This window comes from Arvicola amphibius, chromosome 7 (genome assembly GCF_903992535.2).
Source record: "Arvicola amphibius chromosome 7, mArvAmp1.2, whole genome shotgun sequence".
NCBI lineage: Eukaryota > Metazoa > Chordata > Mammalia > Rodentia > Cricetidae > Arvicola > Arvicola amphibius.
The window spans coordinates 123,111,509-123,127,254 of NC_052053.1; the positions used below are offsets into that span (position 1 = coordinate 123,111,509).

At 39.4% G+C, this 15,746-nt stretch overlaps 1 long non-coding RNA gene across 1 annotated transcript; it reads left to right on the top strand.

The window, feature by feature from the left end:
• Positions 1-1,679: 1,679 nt before the first annotated feature.
• On the top strand, positions 1,680-14,099 carry LOC119819975. The gene is made up of 4 exons (XR_005286309.1): positions 1,680-1,810; positions 5,830-5,947; positions 11,509-11,593; positions 12,962-14,099. It is a non-coding gene; the product is annotated as an uncharacterized LOC119819975 (long non-coding RNA).
• Positions 14,100-15,746: the final 1,647 nt, after the last annotated feature.

Below are 15,746 nucleotides of genomic sequence, written 5' to 3' on the forward strand. Positions count from 1 at the left end.
GCTCAAAGTGATTTTTCTGATGTTCTTTTTTTTCTTTCACAATTAGATGAAATGATCCTGACAAGTTTACCTCGGCAAGAAAGCAGGTATTTTCTGCAGAAAGAGAACACTTATGCCTGTCGGATCAGAGTGGATATTTTCTTAACCAATAAATCAATAGAGAGGCTAGCAGTGTAGCAAACTATGCAACATATACATTACAAAACTGAAGTCTGAATCACAAGTAATAGTATAAGTAATATTCATAAGTAATAAAATTTTCAAAATGGCCTTAAGTGATGAGTAAGTAGAATTATATATATTTATATTTAAACTGACACCACAGAATCCTTTGAAGTCCTGACAGATATGTGGATTAGTTAAATGTAGTAATTACAGTTGCTAGGCCTCCTGGGGCTAACCTGCTGGAGAGACAGTGACATCTTCCACAGAAATAAATGACTTATACCACAGAACAAAATACCAAAATTGAAGTAATTCCACTTATATTTTCTATAACTCTTTGGAAGGTAAGTTCATTGTCACTAGTGAATTGGTGGTATTCTGTAATAACCAACCACATGACCAGTTTTATGATTTGTGTAAATATGGGCACAGAATTCTGTTCTGTCACACGGACGTTGGGTTTCATAATAGAGCACAGTCACTGAAAGCCAAACAGAATGAAAGCAGTAGATGAACTCCCGCTTGATGCTAATGGTGGGTAGGCATTTTGGGCTTATATTTAGGCTCCATGTTCACCTATTTTCCAGTGCTGGGATGATGCTGATGAGAGGGTGTTGGGAGCCATGTGTTTTCTTCAGGGGACAAGGCCTGAGAATAGCACAAGCAAGTTCTCCTTGTGGCAAGGCCATGGATAATTTAACCCATTTTTGGCAAGGCCGATGGATGGTTCGCTGAATAATTCTGGACTTGGTCCAAGCAGCCTGTGTACTACCTGCTCTTCTTGCTTCCCTTATACAAATTATTACTGGCTGCCTCTAGTTTCACTGTCTTAGAGCTATGGATTAAATGATTTTTACATAGGAAAGACTTTCCTTTGATGACTCTCCTCAGGGTGAGGAGAAAATATACAGTAGACCTGATTCAGCTCCTGAAGCCTTTGGTGTTTCAAGGGCGACCATGTGTTCGGGATTCTTAAGCACAGGATGCTGCCTTTCCAACACACCTTGTGATTAGCCTGAAAGAGTCACAGTAAGTAGTTCATGACAATACTAATGTGCAGAACTGTTTGGGAGAGAATGATTTTAACGACAAGGTTCTAGAAGAAATGCTGATCATAGATGATATCGAGAGTTAGTGGGAACAGTCTGAGAACAGGGAGTGAAGCAGGATCATAGAAACCCACAATGCCCTCACTTCTCTATCTGTGCCAATACTGTAGGAGCCAACACTGTAGGAAGCTGAGAGGAAGGAGATATGAAAACAAGAGACAAGCAGTGCCAACTGTTAAGAGTGAGTTTTTTAGTTATGTAGTTTACAGGATGATAGGAGAAAACCTGGTGTATCCACCATAGGAGATAGAATGCTACAGAATGGAGAACGAATTGATTCAGCCTTGGCTGGTTAGCCGACTGTGAGAACTTAGACTTCACCAGAGGTAAACATTAACCATTAGAGGCAAAACTTTGTTTTACTTTGCATGACAGCTGCAACCGCAAATCCGGCCCACTGGTCCACCTGCAGGTGTGCCTGGTTAGGAAACTTCCTTTGTTGCTTGCTAGACTGCTTATGCTTTTAATATTAAAACTATGTATCAAGTAGGTAATGGTTACCAGGTGGGAAAGTTGGGGAACAGAAGCAGAATGAGGTAAGGAAACAAACTGTAACCATTATTAGAAACGTAAGAAAACAAACTTGATTGAAAAGCTGTTTATGCAAACTACTGAAACGGTAAAACTACACACACCGCTCAGGCTATTCCGGGCCGCTTGTTGGAAACAGGTGGTCAGAGTTTTGTCTTTGCACTGACTTCACACATTGTCCTAGGACATCAGACCCACTGGGAATTAGGAGTTAAGTCTCCTAGCAAGCAGGGAAATTAGAAAGGAAGATAGTGTTAGGCTTTCCTGAAAGTCAGTTATTTAACAAGACACTCACAGTGCTGCCTCTTGTCTCTAGATAGAAGATGTGCAGTAATAGAAACTGGCTGTTGTCCTGATGCTCAGAACTTCTGGAGAATGGGGCTGGAGAGACAACTCAGTGCTTAAGAGCTCTTGCTGCTCTTGCAGAGGGCTGGAATTTGGTTCCCACACCCACATCAGGTAGCTCAGAACCTCCTATAACTCTGGCTTCAGGGGATCTAATGCCCTCCCTGGACACCTACAAACACAAGTCCTACATGGCCTTTTCTTCATTTCTGCCTGTAGGTTTCTGTCTTGAGTTCCCTCTCTGATTTTCCTGAGTGATGGAGTTTGGTCTGAGATTTGTAAGCGGGAATAAACCCTTTCTTCCCAAATTGTTTTTGGGTGTGGTGTTTTGATATGGGATTCCCCTTTGTATGCTGCGAATACCATTGGCTAATAAAAAAAAAAGCTGTTTTGGGCCTGTGATAGGGTAGAGCAGAGCTAGGCGGGGGTGGAGTAGGGGGTGGAACTAAATTGAATGCTGGGAGAAAGAAGGCAGAGTCAGGAGAAGCCATGTAGCCCCTGCCAGAGACAGACTGGTGATACCTCCTTTTTTATTTTATTTTATTTTTTTGCATTTGTAGACTGTCTTCCTTCACTGTCATTCAGAAGAGAGTTAAAACAAACTTGAACTTAATCTGGCATGTTTAAGAGCAATGTGGTTTCTATAAAGTACTCACTATAATTATTGTAAGTATCATAATGTGATGGTTTAATAAAATACATAATCTAATTTCCTTCCATCATTTAGAATCTTGTTGTAAAGGTACACTCCATAAACTCAGAGAACATTTTTTTTTCAATGATTTCGCAATTGTTTTCATGCTGTTAGTACAGTGTGTTCCTTTAGACATCTTTTTCTTTCTAAAGTACCTTTGCATCAGATAATTGCTAAATTAATGAAGGCATATTTACATAAAACATTTTTTTTTAGGGAAAGAGGAAATGTTGTCTTAAAAATGTGCTCAGGTAAAGCTGTTGGAAGTAGGAAGGACAAGGAAAGAAACCTCCAGGCTGAGTTAACCTTCACTTTGTGGAATAAGCTGACAGAAAATAATGAAATTGAGACCTCGTGGTACTACAGACTTAAGCTCGGCCGGTCTAAACCCGGGAGTTGGGCACCAGGTAGTGAAGATGATTGGATGACTCAAAAATCATTCAACACGTCAAGGCTTAAAGAAACATAACAGGCTTAAAGAAACAACTGAAGATCATATGTGGTTTTTCTTCTCATGACTTCTACCCTACTACCAAATGTTTTGTGGCACCCGCTCTATGTACTACTGAGTAGACTAAGTCACCTGAGAGTCTTGGCTGGATGGGTGGTCCTGGGAAGATGGTACCATTCATGTGTCCTCCCAACATAGTAGTCATCCTTCAAACAGAGTCACAAGTTGCTTGTAAGATGGAGTCTTTCAGGACAGAGTGCAGTCTCAAAAATCATGTTTTGTTGTTGTTGTTGTTGTTATTCAAAACAGAATAACTTAGTTCAGGGTGCAACCTGATTTCAACAGCCAGGTTTATGCTTAACCTCTGATATACACTTTTAAGGAAATGTCCCAACTCTTAAACTATACCTTCTTGAGCTAACGTGGCTATAGAACACTTGCTTAGTTTGTGAGCAGCCTGGGTTTGATCCTAAAACTTCTTGCTATCATTCTTGTTTGTATTGCTTATTGTTTTTATTTAAGTGCATCTGTTTGATATTCTTACTACCAGTTTTGCTCGAGTTGGTATGTATTATTCAAACTGCTGTTTTTTTATTATAGTGGTCAGGCTTTTTTTTTTTTTTTGGTGTCTGAGTGTTCTTGCCATTGAGATCCAGCTGTTTGGGGTGAATGGAGTGACTGCTCCCTTTTACAGTGGCAGGGTCAGCCATCATTCTGTATTTCTTCCGGAGAGTTTGTAAAATACTAGCTGAGTCCTTTGGTAAGCATCCTTGGGAACATCAAGATCCTCGGCCGTTTCCTGCAGCTCTTCCTATGAGAACATATCTTACTTATGTTTTCAGGAGCAAGCCGGTCTCCATCAGCTCTGAGATATCGAAGAGATGCTCAGTCGTATGCATAACTTCATTATCTTCCTACCCAGAAATGTCTCTGAGCAGTGATAATACGTCCTGCCTTTCCTGGCAGTCTGAACACAGGTTCACAGTTGCCGCATGTATGAGGCTAGCAAACATTCTCCTGAGGTAGGGAAAAGAGAGAAAGGAAGAAAGAGGGGAAAGAGTTCACATATTTGCTAAAGGAGAGTTTCCACTGCGCAGCTCTTGTCTAGGGACTACCACACTCTGCCATCTCCATAACAACCAGTTCTAATCAGCTGAGGTGGCTGAAGGACCACGGACAGGTGACACACATCCTACTTCCATGACATCACATCTTTACCAGACCGGCCTCAAACTTTACCTAACCAATAAACATGTCTTATTTTAACTTCAGGATTTGTTACCACCGTAGATTAAGATGGGGCCCCTCTCCATTTCCTAGCATTTAATAGTCCCTGACCTTTATCATTAATGAGGTACCCAGTTTGTTTTTGGTTTGTGCCATTTAATTGATGGGGTTTGATTATTAAATCCAATCTGTCTTATAAGGGCTCCTCGCTGCTCTCCGCCCCAGCTGTAATTACGTTTCATGACCCAGTTCCTAGGTGCTTTCAGTTGACTCTGGGTTCTTTATGATTTTCTCTCTTGGCTCTTACTTTGCTGAGTTTTCTTATTCCTCTCTATTCTTTTCTTCCCCCAAACGGATGGACTAAACTAGTTCATTCTTTTGAAAGACTGGAGAATTTTGATCTATTATAAATAAAATTCCTTCCTGTGCCCTAACAGAAGTTTTGGAAGCACTGTCTTAAACGTGAACGTGTCTGTTTTCATACTCTGTCTTCTTTAGGACCATGAAGCACTAGTACGCTGCCTCTAGGGCTTCTACCACTTGGCGTGTTCATGTTTCTATCCACTTGCTTTTCTGTAATAAGTACATGACCTGGCTCATGAGAATGGAGACTTTGCAGCTCACTTTACAGTAAAGAGGCTTAGCACCTAAAATGATGATCTCTATGCTAGTCACATCATTTGTGCTTCTTCACTGGCAACTATGGGTCGATTCAGTAGGTTTTGTTGTTGCTAATGAGAAAATTTCATTTCCAGCTTTCTATTCCTTCACCTTTGGCTCTTGCAAAACACCACCAAAGTAGGCTATTAATAAAGTTGGCTGAGTTTCTGGCTTATGGGGTTACAGGAGATCACAACTAGTTATTTACTTTATGTGCATGCATGTTTTGTCTGCACAGAACATGCACATCTTGTGTGCATGAAAAGGGCCTCAGCTTCCTTGAAACTGAAGCTACAAGTCATCGTGAACCACCTTGTGGTTGTTGGGAATTGAACTGGGGTCCTTTGCAAGAGCAGCTGGTGCTCTTAACTTCTGAGCCATCTTTCCAGCTCCCAAGATCATGACTTCCACATAGTTTTAATGACATCTTGAAGTGTGGAAAGAAGAGGTAGGGTATATATGAGGTTTTGAGGTTCTGGTATAAAACAGGGCTTTCATCATGTGGGGTTTGGTGAGAGGGCTGGGTAAAAAATTATAATATAGTTTTACATTGGTAGGTACAATGAGCTGAAGGTTTTTGAGGTGAGGTTTAAAGAGTCAATAGTAATTTGATGAGCTTAATTGAACTGCTTACTGTCCTGAATCAGGTGCTTATTGTAGCGAGGACAAATTGAGCAATCTACTATTTGAATTACATCACTTGCAACTTCACTTCCCTCGGCAAGAGTTTCCGGGAATAATGGCCAAAATAAAGTGCACAGAGAGGTAAGTGGGTGTACGTGGTTTCATTTCTGGAATCCCCATTCCTCTATGGTTGTTCTTCCACTTGCACAAACAGGCTAGCAGCATCGGAGACAGCCTTAACTAAAAGGCATACATAAACCTCACAGATTCCGTTGGGAAGTTTTACGTTTTAACCACTTGGCATATGGAGTCTTCATTAATGCCTTTGGTATTCTATTGAAAAGTCATTAGTATATAAAGTTATTCCTTCAGCATTAGCTTCCGGGAGTTTTGTAGTTTTGCATTTTACATTTAGTTCTGCAATTCATTTTGAGTTAGTTTTTGTGAACGTTGTAAGTTATGTTTATTTTTATATGTAGATGGTCAGCTGTTTCAGCAAAATTTGTTGAAAGTATGATATTTTACTAATGGATTGCCTTGGTTGACTGTATTAATGTATGTATATTTTAGGGTTTTCTCAGATGCTGTTCCTCTTATTTATTTGCCCATGCATTTGGTTATTCCATGCCAACTGATTACCATCCCCTTCTAGCAAGAACTGAAGTCATAAGGTGTCAGTCCTCTTACCATTGCTCCCTTTAGATATTGTGTTGACCCTTGAATGCCATCTCTCCATGTCACAGTTAGAAATACGTATATCCATAAAACACATCGCTGGGATTTTGTTTGGGATCACCTCAAATCTATAGATCGAAATTGGGAAGAACTGACATCTTGGCAGCATTGAGTCTTCCGCCATGAACATGGGGCATTGCCTCATTTACATAGTACTTTGGTTATCTTCATCAGAGTCTGTAGTTGTCTTACATATTTTGCATTTGCTTTGTTAGATTTATACCTATATGTTTCATTTGTGGATCTATTATATTTTCATCTCACATTTTCCTTGTTCTTTGCTGAAATATGGGGAAGTTACTGACTTTGTCTATCTTTGTAGCTTGCAGCTTTGGTCTAATCAGTTATTCGTGTTTTGTTGTTTCATTCTCCTTGTCAGGTATCGTGATATCTAAGAACGAAGGCAGTTTTGTTTCCACCTTTCCTGTTTAATTTGATGGACTGTTGTTTTGCACTAGGAGGCCTTTCAATACGATGTTGTAGAGGGCTACTGAGAAGGGTTGCAGTGTTCCCATTGTGACCGTGATGAGGAAGCCTTGAGTTCCTCTGCAGAATGTGGCATTAGCTGTAGGTTTCTGTAGATGTTCCTTACCAGGTTGAGGTGGGTGACTGCTCTTGCTAGTTTGCTCAAAGTTTCTTTGTCTCCTATAAATGTTGGACTTATAATATTTCATTTATTCATTTGAGTGCGTGCTTTTTTTTTTATCCTGTTGATGTGATCAATTACCTCAAGTGGTTTTGAATATTGAGCTAATTTTGTATATACTCACCAGCGAGCCCACCTGGACCTGCTGCTTTTTGTTTGGAAAGGTTCTTCATTACTGATCCAATCACTTTAACCAACAGGACCTGTTTAGATTGCCCTGTGTAGATTCTAGCTGAAAATGTTGTTCTAGGAGTTGGCCCATTCTATCTATTTTTATCAGATTTGTGGGCATACAGCTTTACAGCATCTTTATGTCTTTTCAACACCCCTGGGGCCTGCATGCTGTCTTTTCTTCCTGGTACTCACAACATGTGTCTTCTCTTTCATTTTCTCAGCCTGACTGAGGCTGCCGATTTTATTCATCTTTCTAAAAGCCTTTTGTTTTGTTCACTTTTTTGCTTTTAATTTTATTGACATCTTTGTTTTAATTATTATTTTGTTAACTATTACTAATGAATTTTCTTACGCTTACTTTGGATTTAAGTTTCTGTTCTTGTAATAATTTCCCAAGTAGATTACTAGTACTTCGATCTTTCATATCTTTTTAATGTATGCATTCAGTGCTTTGGATTCCCTCTAAGCACAGTGTATGTATACTAAATCAGACAATTAAAATATTTATTTATTCATGTGCTTTTTAACCTTCACATTACTCAAAATTTTAATTTTTTCAACCTATGGCCTACTCCTTAAAAAGCTTATTATTCAGTTGATATGTGCTTTGGGAACTCCCAGTTGTTTTTCTGTTGTTAACTTGTGGTCTGAGGACAGATTTATTTGATTTCTTCTTTTTCAAAATTTGTTAAGATGTGTTCGTGAATGTAGTGATCTGTACTTGACGAGTAATCCAGGTGATTTTTGCATTCAGCTATGTCCTTCCTGGTTTTATACCACTGCACCTGTCTGGTTTGGGGACAGATAAGTTGACCTCCAACCATAAGAGTGGGTCTGTCCATTTCTTCTGCAGTTTCATGAGTTTTTGCTTTATGTAGCTTACTGGGATGCCGTTAAATGCACATTGTCATGTTTCAGGAAACGGACCCCAATATTAGGTAGCAATCTTCCCCATTGCTGACCTCTTTGCTTACTTCGAAATCAACTTTTTCTGAAATTGGAATAACTTAGGTTCACTCCTAAAAATTAGTGTATTGTCTATTTTCTCCATAAATTTGTTTTCAACTAGTATGTATTTAAAAATCTTTTTGTTTGTTTGTTTTAGACAGTATGTAGTTGAGTCTTGTTTTTCTTCATTTCTACTCTGACAATCCTCTTTAAATTTAAATCTCAGACTGGTCATGCTCAGATAGAGTGTTGTCTACCACGCTTGTTACTGCTTCATATTTTTGCTCTTGTTCTTGTAGTTTTTATTTCAACAGTTTTTCTGTTTTTTTTTCTTAGTTTTTTAAAAAGTACATTGAAGCACCTGCACTACAGGATGGTTGGCGAGTGGGGCAAGGGGCTGGAGATTGAAAAACATACAGAGATACGGGTCACTCTTGAAACAAGAATGCCAATTTTATTGTGTTCCAGGTCAGCTTATATAGGGCTCTCTGTAACTAATGGCCATGCCCCGGCTCTTGGGATTTTCAGCTGTAAACCCACCAGAAACCACTCCCCTGCCACCAGGAACTCATAAGGGTCTTGTGCTCAGAGCAGCTGCAAGCACAAGAAAACAAGCTGTTCACTCTGGCAGGCAAAGGGTCATAGAAAGTTCAGGGTCTTAGGGTCTGCAGTCCCCAACAGCACATTACGTTTATTTAGTTAAAGTTTTATATTTATTTATTTACTTGTGTGTGGTAAGTAAGTGTCACGGCATATGTGTGGAGGTCAGAGGACAACCTGCAGTAACCAGTTCTCTACTTCCACCATGCATGTTCTGGGCCTCGAACTCAGGTCATCAGGCTTGGTGGCTGGTGCCTTTAACTCGCCGAGCCAGCTCTCTGTCCATCCCCTGCTCCCTCCCCGTTAAGTTTTAACTGAGCATACTATAAGATTCTCTTTTCTGTCTTTTATTAAAACCTGCCCCCACCCCTCTCCTATTATCCTACAAATCCATATGATACTACTATATCACTCTCTGGGTTATATGTAGTGTAACAGAACAAAATAATCCTATGTCCCTCATCCTGTGTCTTATATAATGACCATCAATATTGTTTGGTTCTGAGCACACTCAAGGCATGTATGTGTACATGTAATTAAACATATTATTACTGTGATTGTTTTGAGAGACTTTTTGTCTGTTGGCCAATCAAGGATAGGGAAAATGAAAGTTTGTGTTTCCTATTATTCTCCCAGATTATTTCTTTATTATTATTCTTTTCTATTATTTCTTAGCAGATGTTAGGTTTTGGTCGGTGTCATTTTCTTGACTTAAAAGGATTTGTTTTAATGATTCCTGGGAGACAAGTCTGCTGACGACAAACTTGCTGAGCTGTGTCTTGTCTGAGGAAGTCTTCATTTCTGTCTCAGCCATGAAGCATGTTTTAGGGTATAATGCTTTAGATTGGAATGTTTTTCTTCTTAGTTCTTTAAATACCTCTGCTCTCTCTTGCTTGCAGGCTTTCTAGTGAGAAGTCACATTCAATTCTTTTTTTTTTTTTCAGATTTAGTTCTTATTGCTATTTTGTAAATAAAATTTCCCTTTGCCTTTCTTTGGGACTCTCGTCGTCTTTACTTTTCTATTGTTTGATTATGACATGTCTGTATGTATTTTTCTGCTTGTTTATTTTGCATTTATTCTGCCTTGGGATGTCTAAGCCTCTTGTATTCATAGTTTCATGTTTGGCATTAATTTGGGAAAATTCTCAGTCACTATTATCTAAAACACTTCTTCATTTTTCATCCCTTTCTTCATTGCTCTCATGTTATGATAGACACCCTTTGTAGCTGTCCCAGTCCTTGGATTGTCTTTTCTTTTTCTTTGCTTATCTTGATTCTCTTTGCTTTTCAGTTTTGGAATTTTCTAATTTTTTAAACCTTATTAGTGTTTGTGTGTATGTGTCTCTCTGTGCATGTGAGTGTGTGATGTGTGTTACATATATGATGTGTATGTATGTATGCATGTGCGTGTGCATGTGTGTGTGTGTGAGGGAGTGGGGAGGGGGGTGGGTGTGTGCAATGACACTTATGTGCATGTCAGAGAACAACTTGGTGGAAGTGATTCTTTCTCTCTTTACATGGTTTCTCTGGATTAAACTTGGGTCACTAAGCTTTTGTAGGAAGCCCCTTTACTTGTGAGCCATCTTGCTGGTCTAGAAGTTTCTATCCTAAATTTCTCTTGTTTTCTTGGACTTTGCATCTCCCTACTCATTGCTGCTATCCGTTGAGCATGTTTAGAGCTCTTAACCATTAACAATGGTTTTGAATTCCCTGTTTGGTAATTTCATTATCTTTGCCATGCTTGGGTCTAAAGCTTGCTTGGTTACTTCATATAGTGGAGCTTTTTCCCTTGCCTGGGTTTCCCTGGAAGTTTTAGCTCACAGGTCTGGAACCCACCAGTTACTGCCATGCTAGTGCCTCTCTCTCTGGCACTGGGTTGTACAGAGATTCCTGCTGCTGGGTTTCTGCTCTGGAACACCATGGCCCCAGGATTTGTATGCCTGTCTTTCCAGACTGAGAAGCCGCAGTTCGTCTTTCTCCGTGTGTGTTAAGGAGCACAGAAGAGTCATGTTTTCAGTCTGCTCAGCCTCTTGGAAGGATAAAGTGGTGACGGTCAAGTTACTGCTAGGAGGAAATGGAACCTAGACGCTTAAGTCAAATGCATTTTTATGCAAAATGCTTTTGAGTGTGCTTCTAAAGTACTTTCCACTATTGGCTGCTTTTCTTACTTATCAATATATATATATATATATATATATATATATCTTAAGGACTATATATATAATATATATATATATTTCATTCACAGTCTTTCTATTTTATTTTACTTTTTAAAGATTTACTTATATATTTTTAAAGATTTTTATTTATTATGTAGTCAATGTTCTGTCTACATGTATGTCTGCAGGCCAGAAGAGAGTGCCAGATCGCATTACAGATGGTCATGGGTCACCATGTGGTTGCTGGGACTTGAACTCAGGACCTCTGGAAGAGCAGCCAATGCTTTTAACCACTGAGCCATTCCTCCAGCCCCCTATTTTATTTTTTATACCCAAATTTTACATTTAATATCCTTGAACCATTGCTGTGTATATTGGGGTTTTGCAGTTTATTTTTGGAATCGACACTAAATTCCTCTGTGAACTTCTACCTGACCTAGGCTTTGAGAAGACTATGACAATGGCTCTTCCTGTAGAACGCTGCCAGAAATGAAAACCAACCATGACAGTTTTTCCTGTTCTGAGGTATGCTTAATTCCAGAGGTAATTGAATGTTGAGCATTATCACCTAGCTAGAAAGATGAGAAAGTAGGTCAGGAGGCAAGAAAGGGCAGAAGGAACAGCAGAGAAAAGAATTGTAGGGCAGAGGTCATTTGTTTCAAGTTGAGATTTGAGGTACTTTGGAGAGATCTAGTTTTAAGGTTAATTTTTTTTCCTTTTGATTAGTCAAGGAATGTTTTAGCAAAAAATTTAGAATCTGAATTCTTAGGGCAGTTCTTCATATCACAAAACCAGACCATGATGGCACTTTTTGTGGTTGTTCTGTGATACACTTTGTCTCAGTCACTTTTTTTTTTTTATTGCTGTGAAGAGACGCCATTGGTCAAGGCAGTTTATAGAAGAAAGGTTTGCTGGGGCTTACAGTTTCAGAAGGTTAGAGTCTGTACTTTGATGGAGGGGACCCTGGCAGCAGACAAGGCATTGGAACAGCAGCTGAGAGCTCACATCATAATCAGCAAACATGAGGCAGGGAGAGAACTATCTGGGAAGGGAATGGGCTTTTGAAGCCTCAATCCCCACCCCCAGTGACACACCTCCTCCAACAAGGCCACACCTTTTAATCTTTCCAAAACAGTTCCACCAAGAGGGAGGGACCAAGTATTCAAATCTATGTGCCTATGAGGGCCATTCTCAGTCAAACCACCACGTCCTTCAAATAAACAGTTTTGCTTATAAGCAGAGTAAAATGAGCGCTGAGTGCAGTAAATTCAGCATCATGATGTAATGCTACTTGGGAAAAATAAGTAAAGGGTTTCAGTATCTGTAAACTCCTGGCTGTTCTTCCACCAGTTCAAACCTGTTGATGGATAGAAAGGTTAGGGAGAGACTCTTAGGAACAGTTTAAGACTGAGGAAAGTTTTCAGGATGTCATGAAAAGTGACCCAAGGCAGAGTTGGTCTGAAGGATGCTACTCTAAGTAAACATCGTCTGAGTGTCTGCATCTTCATAACGGGTCCTTGAATTGTCCTACCCTGGACCCATACTCTACTCTTCCCACGGAACTTCTGATGGCTAAACATGAAAACCCAAGGAGATGGATAAATTAAATCATAGAAATTAGTCAGCGTTCCACTTAGGGAAAAATGATTTGTAAATCCAGATAAGAAATTTCTATATTTGGTTTTTGTAGTAGTTTGAATGAGAAATGTCTCCCATAGGCTCAGGCATTTGAACGCTTGGTCTCTGTTAACGGTTCTGTGTGAGGAGGCACAGACAGAGGGTGCAATCTTGCTGGAGGAAATACATCAACGGGAGTGGGCTTCGAGAGTTTATAGTCTTGCCTCCCTTCCAGTTCATTCTTTCTGCTTCATTTGTTCTTTTCTTAATTTCCAGCTCCTGCCCCTTGCTACCATGATGGACTCCCCTGGAACCCTCAGCCCAGAGGAACTCTGTTTTTTTCAGCTGCTTTTGGTCATGGCATTTTTATCACAGCCACAGAAAGAAAAGTGATTAAGACAGTGCTCTGGGCATCAAAATAAACAATATTTGGGGACTTTATAAGATAGAAAGGAAACTGAAGTTCAAGCCCAATGTTGGCATACATCACCTCTATAACAAGGAGATGCACCGGGAAGGGGTTCAAGGTCTTTGAGGAACATTGTTTTCTTGTTCCTAGTCTTGACCTCTGCGGTCAGCAGAACTCCGGTGCACGTTGGTGGGGCTCTAAGACCGTCAAACACTGGCTTCCCGAAAACACCTTGTCCTGAGACACCTTGTTCAGAGAGCAAAGCCAGTTTTATTGGTTACTGCTGTGTGGTGATCACTGCCTCCCCGGTCTTGGGGATAGTCTTGCTAAGGGTATCAGCAGCGTCTGTGTAAAGTGTTCAGGGTTTACCCCGGAACTTCTAATTCCTGGTTAGCTCTGACAAACCTAGTTCCCGAAAGCTTGAGTTTCCAGGCAAATACTGAAAAGGAAGCCATTATCTGAGGAGCTTAATTAAGGTATCTGGTTTGAAAGAAGGTAAATTGATCTAGTGTCCAGATGGGTGGAATTTTGGTACGTTCCGGAGGTAAGCAATAGTTATAGCAATTATAATTATAAACTCCCTGGCAAGCGCTTCCTGTAACAGTGAGTTTATGTTAGTGCAGACAGTTGAATTGCTGCGTGCTGTGGACGGAAAGTTGTAGAGAGGGTTTCAGTTGTCAATACTTCCCCCCAACGCACACAGTGTTTTTTCTTGTTGAGACTTTGGAAATTTCGGTTCAGGAGCCATATGAAATGTTGCATCAGTTTGCAAAGTTCTTTCTGTTTTCGGTGACACTTTTTCGTTTAGTTGACTTAGAATTTGCTTTATTCTGTTGTCAGTTGAGATTTATTTTGTAAAATGAAATTAAAATGCCAACAGAGCATTTAGAGTGCATAATGGCCTCTAAAACGAGAACATCCAGGCTCGATCAACATAACTTTTTCCATTTTAAGTCATGGTCAAAATTGGAAGGAAAAAATTTTAAAGTATGATTTCTTTTTTTCCCTCCCAGCAGGCATTATTAAATATAGAAAGCTTAAAATTTCAGAAGCAGTCTATGTGAGCATAATTTAAATAAAATATTCTGTTAAGATAATTTAAAAAATAAAAATCTGGGGTAATCTTCATGCTATATTTTCATTGTACACTTTAAAAAACATTTTTTTGCCACATTCAAAATCGGTTAAAAAAAATTGAAGAGCAGACTTAGTTTCTTGCTTCCAGATGATTTGTTGAAAATAACATTTTTTGATTTTAAAAGCAAAGAAAGTCCTATTATAACACTTGAGAAAAATTTAAAAAGTACAAACAAGAAAAGAGGATTATAAAGCATACTACTGTCTAAGAGACAAACTCAGCGGCTAAGACAACGACACACACTTCTGTGGTTGCTGTAGGTTAGACTTCTTCACAGAGTATTGCTGGATTCTGCCTCTTGGCCTCGTCGCGATGCACATGTGGGCTGGCTGTGTTCTCAGCTGAGGCTCACCTAGGGAATACATCTACTTCCAAGCTCATTCAGGTGCTGGTGGAGTTTATTTCCTTGCAGCTGCAAGCCTGAGGGCCCTGGCTTTTCCCTGACTTTCGCTGAACTCTTTCTCCGAGTCCTAGAGGCTGCCCGCAGTTCCTTGCCATGCGGTGGCTTGAAGTTTCAAAGCCTGTTGGGTAACCTTTCTCTCTCCAGTCTGCTAATGAGGCCTTATATCATGCATGATAACCATGAACGGGACACTGTATCCTTCCCTTTGCCGTATTTATTGGTCAGAATCAAGTAATGAGTTCTGCTTTGATTAGAGTCAGGGATTATTAAATGCCTGAACCATCAGTTTAGGGTGGACATTGGGGTGGGAATCTTCTGTAGTGTTTTGGATGGTTGCCCACTAAGAGTATATTACAAATACAGTGTTATAAATGGATTCAAATCTGTCAAAAATGTTTAAGAATCTATTTTTAAACATTAAATAGTAATCAAAAAGTACATATATACATGTAGCACCTGTATCTGCGTTATATATATATACATATATATAACATATATTTAGATATATTTAGTGTATACATATACATATTTGCTATAGCATGTGATTCTTCAGTGGAAAAACTGATGTCAACCTATGTCTATCAAAAAGCTCTTTTAGGACAAACCTATAGCAGAGAGATGACTAGGTCTTATGAAGACATCCTAAAGGGTTTGAATGTGCAATCCCAAATGAATGGTTGGGATGTCAATACAAATTTAAACTCCTCCCACTCTTCAGCATTTTACAGATCTGATTAAGTCAAAAAACGACATCTGGCTTTACGTTTTTCTGCTTTCCCCTATAAGTGAGCAGAATATTTCCCATATGACTTACTTTTTTATTTACACTTGCTCCTTTTAGGACTACCTGATAATTTGTTATTTTTTTCCTGCTAGGCTTTAGGTTTGCTTGTTTGTTTGTTTTTAATAAAGAAAATACATTGCAGGATAGGAGGATATATGAAAAATCTTGCTTGTTTGTTTTCGTAAATGATAAATGTTTTAAAGCCAGCTTTTAAGTATATAGATGGCACAGTGGAATCCAGAACCTTATAACATTGCCCACTGGAGCGCTAAAATGTACAAAAGTTCACAACATATTGTAAGGAAAATTCGAGAATCTGTTCAGATA